Source organism: Petaurus breviceps, unplaced genomic scaffold, assembly GCF_028583685.1.
Source record: "Petaurus breviceps papuanus isolate PSGF00001 unplaced genomic scaffold, PetGlider_PUasm1.0 90865, whole genome shotgun sequence".
In the NCBI taxonomy this organism is placed as follows: domain Eukaryota; kingdom Metazoa; phylum Chordata; class Mammalia; order Diprotodontia; family Petauridae; genus Petaurus; species Petaurus breviceps.
Window position 1 is genome coordinate 3,075,154 of NW_027187367.1, and position 5,431 is coordinate 3,080,584.

The following is a 5,431-nucleotide window of genomic DNA, read 5'->3' on the forward strand; positions in this document are numbered from 1 at the left end:
TACCAAAAATTTATGGGATGCAGCCACATCAAATTAGAGGAAAATTTCTATCTCTAAATGCTCAAATCAGTAAAATAAAGAGCAGATCGATGAAATGGGTATGCAACTTAAAAAAACTAGAAAAGGAACAAAATAAAATACTCAATTAAACACGAAACTAGAAATCCTGATAGCCAAAGGAGGGACTAATAAAACTGAAAGTAAGAAAATCATTAGACTAATACATAAAAGTAGGAGCTCGTTTTAGTTTAAAAAAAAAACAATAAAAAAGTAAATCATTAATTAATTTGATTTTTTTTAAAAGAAAACCAACTTATCAAAAACAAAGAGGGTGAATTCACCACCAATGAAAAAGAAATTCAAGCAACTATTAGGAGCTATTTTGCCCAATTATATGCCAAAAATCTCTAAGTGAAAAGAATGAATATTTACAAAAATATCAATTATTATATCAATAAACAGAAGAGGAATTCCCTAATTAATCTGATGCAAAAAAAATTTTAAATAAAATACTAGCAAGGAGATTACAACAATATATCACAAAGATCATACACTATGACAAGGTGGGAATTGATACCAGTAATGGAGGACTGATTCAATATTAGGAACATCATTGGTATTATTGACTATATCAACAACAAAAATCATATTATCTCAATAGATGTTAAAAAAAAAAAAGCTTTTTGGGGTGGCTAGGTGGCTCAGTGAATAGAGCCCTGGCCCAGGAGTCAGGAGGACCTGAATTCAAATCTGGTGTCAGACACTTAAAACTTACTAGCCATGTGACCTTGGGCAAGTCACTTAACCCCAATAGCCCTGCCTTTCCCCTGCAAAAGAGCAAAAAAAAAGCTTTTGACAAAATACAACAGTCATTCCTCTTAAAAACTGCAGAAAGAGTAGGAATAAATGAAGCTTTCCTTACCATGATAAGTAATACTTACCTAAAACCAACAGCAAGTATTATCTATAATGGGGACAAACTAGATGCTTTCCCAATAAGATCTGGGGTAAAGCAAAAATGCCCATCATCACCACTATTCACTATTATTCAGTATTGTACAAGAAATGCTAACCATAGCTATAAGAGAAGAAAAAGAAATTGAAAGAATTAGAATAGGTGATGGAGGAACAAAACTTTCATTTTTACAGATAGTAGGATGGTATCCTTGGACAAGCCCAAAAAACGATTGAAATAATTAACAATTTCAGCAAAGTTACAGGATATAGAAACCCCACATAAATCATCAGTATATATAAATATGTGTATATGTTTATTACCAACAAAGTCCAACAGGAAAAGATAAAACAAGGAATTTCATTTAAAATAATTGTAGACAGCATAAAATACTTGGGAGTCTATCTTCCAAAACAAATTCAGGAACTATATGAACACAACTGCCAAATACTTTTCACACAAATAAAGTCAGACCTAAACAATTAGAAATACATTAATTGCTCACAGGTAGACCAGACCAATATAATAAGAATAATATTTATAACTAAATTAATATACTTGTTCAGTAATATACTAATCAAACAACCAAAAATTATTTTATTGAGCTAGAAAAAATAACAAAATCCATCCAGAAGAACAAAAAAAAAAAAAAGAATATGAAGGGAATTCATTTTTTTAATGTGAAGAAAGCTGGCCTAGCCATACCATCTTTCAAACTGTATTACAAGGTGATAATGAAAAAATTGGTATTAAATTAAAAATAGAGCAGTGGAGGTACAAAATACACAGCAGGAAACAACCATAGTAATCTTGTGTCAAATAAACACAAAGACCAGGCCAGGGGACAAAAACCTCACTATTTGACAAAAACTGCTGGGAAACTGGGAAGCAACTTGACAGAAACTAGGTATAGATCAACATCTCACACCATATACCAAGATAAAATCAAAATGGGTACATAATTGGTGATATCATAAGCAAATTAGGGGAGAGTGGAGTAATTTACCTGTCAGATCTATGGATAAGGGGAAAATATGTTACCAAGAAAGAGATAGAGAATATTATGCATTGTGAAATGGATAATTTTTATTACATTAAATTGAACAGGTTTTACAAAAATAATACCAATACAGCTAATACTAGAAGGAAAGTAGAAAACTGGGAGAGTGAGCAATTTTACAGAAAGTTTCTCTGATGAAGGCCTCGTCTTTCAAATAGAGAAATGCAAATTGAAATAATGCTGAGATACCAACTCACACCTATCACATTGTCTCATATGACAGAAAAGGGAAATGACAAATGTTGGAGGAAATATGGGAAAATTAGGATACTAATACATTATTGATTAATCCAACAGTTTTGGAGATCAATTTGGAACTATGCCCAAAATGACTATAAAACTATGTGTAAACTTTGACCCAGAAATACTATTACTAGTAATGTAGGCCTATATCCCAAGAGTTATTTTAAAAAGAGGAAAAAGACTTATACATGCAAAAAATATTTATAGCAGTTCTTTTTGTACTGGTAAAGAATTGGAAATTGAGGGGATGCCCATCATTTGGGAGATGACTGAACAAACTGGTATATGATTGTGGTAGAATACTATGGTGCTATAAAAAATGATGGGCAGGATGTTTTCAGAAGAAAACTTGAAAGACTTACATGAACTGATGTAAAGTGAAGTAAGCAAAACCAGGAGAACACTGGACGCAGTAACAGCAATATTATATAGTGATCAACTGGGAATGACTTAGCTATTCCCAGCAATACATAGATCCAAGACAATTCTGAAGGACCTATGATGAAAAATGCAATCAACCTCCAGAGAAAGAACTGATGTAATCTGAATGGAGGTGTAGCAGCAAGCACCCTGGAGTCCCTAGGGTGGCTGCTCACACAGGTTCTTAGATCTGCTTTGTTAAAGGAAAGCAACTCAAAATGGGTTAACAAGCTTACTTTAATCAGTCAGACATATATCGTTTACCTTGTTCAGGGGAAAAAGGTCAGCACCCCGAACTTCAAAATATACAGGCAGAATTATCAAGACAGAAACAGATCAAGTAGACAGCTTTCCAAACTGTCCAACCATTATATCCATACCAAATCAACATCTGGGTTTTTCAAAGCCGGGGGGGCCTGGACAACAGCTTCCCAGAATACAGATCAAATCACAGAACACTTCTCAAAGTGAGCCCCTAAAACAAAGCTACACATCAGGGCTTATATAGCCTTCTCCTGGCTCAGAGAATGTAATAACCTTTTGGACCCACTGGCCAATCAAAAAGTATCTACTGAAAAACAAGCCTCCCACCCCAGGTTCCAGGTGCACTTTAGCCTAGGGGCAGGGAAGATCTTTAAAATTTACATTCTCATTACAGGAGGTTGAAGCATACTTTTGGGGGCGGCCAGGTGGCACAGTGAGTAAGAGTGCCGGCCCCGGCATCAGGAGACCAGGGATCAGATCCGGCCTCAGATACTTGGCACCCACACAAAATAACTGGCCGTGTCACCTTGAGCAAGTTACTTAACCCCAATTGCTTTTTTTTAAAGCATACTTTTAAAATATTTTCTTTATTTTGGGGGTTTATTTTTGTCTGTTTTCTTTTACAACATGATTGATATAGAAACATGTTTTTCATAACTACACATATATAACCTTTATCAAATTGTTTGCCTTCTCAATGATGGGGGAGGAGAGTGAGAGAGATTCCGGAACTCAAAATTGTAAAAGTTGATACATAAAATTGTTTATACCTGTAATTGGGGGAAAATTTTTTTAATTTTAAAATAACAAAAGATAAAAAATATCAAGGGAATCAATGGAAAATGTGAAAGAAGGTGGCCTAGCTATACCAGATTTCTTTTTTGATTTTTATATAATATTTTAGTTTTTTTTTCAAATTACATGTAAAGAGAATTTTTAGCAATCATTTTTACAAGATTTTGAGTTCCAAATTTTCTTCCCTCCCTTATTCCATCCTCTCCCCTCTCTCTAAAATGGTAAGTAATTTGATATAGGTTATAGAGAGCCAAACATGTAAAATATATTTCCTTATTAGTCACAATGATAGAAGAAAAATCAGACCAAAAAACCCACAAAAAGATAAAGTGAAAATAGTATGCTTCAATCTGCATTCCGACTCCACCAGTTATTTATCTACTTTGTATTATTTATTATTCATCTGCCTTATTCATTTGAAAAGAGTTAAGTCATTCATAGTTGATCATCATACAATGTAGCTGTTACTGTGTACAATGTTTTCCTGGTTCTATTCATTTCACTTTGCATAAGTTCATACAACTTTTTCCAAGTTTTTCTGAATTTGCCTGCTCATCATTTCTTACTGCACAACATACCACAACTTGTTCGGCCACTACCCAATTGATAGGCATCCCCTCAATTTTAAGTATTTTGCCACCACATTGAGAGCTGCTATAAATATTTCATACAAATCGGTCCTTTTCCCTTTCTTATGATCTCTTTGGGATACATACCTAGTATTGTTATTGCTAGGTCAAAAGGTATGGACAATTTTATAGCCCTTTGGGCATAGTTCCAAATTGTTCTCCAGAATGGGTAGATCAGTTCACAATCTACCAACAGGGCATTAATGTTCCCATTTTCCCACATCTTCTCCAATATTTATCATTTTCCTGTTTTCTCATGTTAGTCAATCTGATAGTTGTGAGTGGTACCTCAGACTTGTTTCAATTTGAATTTCTCTAATCAATAGTAATTTAGAGTATTTTTCATATGACTATAGATAGCTTTGAGTCCTTCAGCTGAAAACTGCCTGTCCATATCTTTTGACCACTTGTCAGTTAAGGAATAGCTCATATTGTCATAAATTTGATTTAGATCTCTATATAGTTGATAAATAAGTCCTTTATTAGAGACACTTGCTGTAAAATCCAGCTTTTTGCTTTCCTTCTAATCTTGTTGCATTGGTTTTGTTTGTGCAAAAACGTTTTAATTTAATATAATCAAATTATCTATTTTACATTTTTAATGCTATCTCTTGTTTGGTCATAAATTCTTCCCTGACAGATAGACTATTCCTTGCTCTTCTAATTTTCTTTTGCTATCACCCTTTATGCTTAAATCATGTAGTTACTTAGACTTTATCTTGGTATATGGTGTAAGATATTGGTCTATACCTAGTTTGTGCCATATTGCTTTCTAGTTACTAGTAGTTTTTGTCAAATAGTGAGTTCTTATCCTAAAGTCTAGGATCTTTCAGTTTATCAAACACTAGTTACTATGATCATTAACTGCTGTATCTTGTGTACCTAATCTATTCCACTGACCCACCACTCTATTTCTTAGCCAGTACCAGATAGTTTTGATGATTACTGCTTTATCTCTCCTGGATCTATATTCCAGGTCAGTTATTTTTCCAATGAGGTATTTTATATTTTATTCTATTTTTTCATCCTTTTGATTTTGTTTGATTGATTCTTGATGTCTCATAG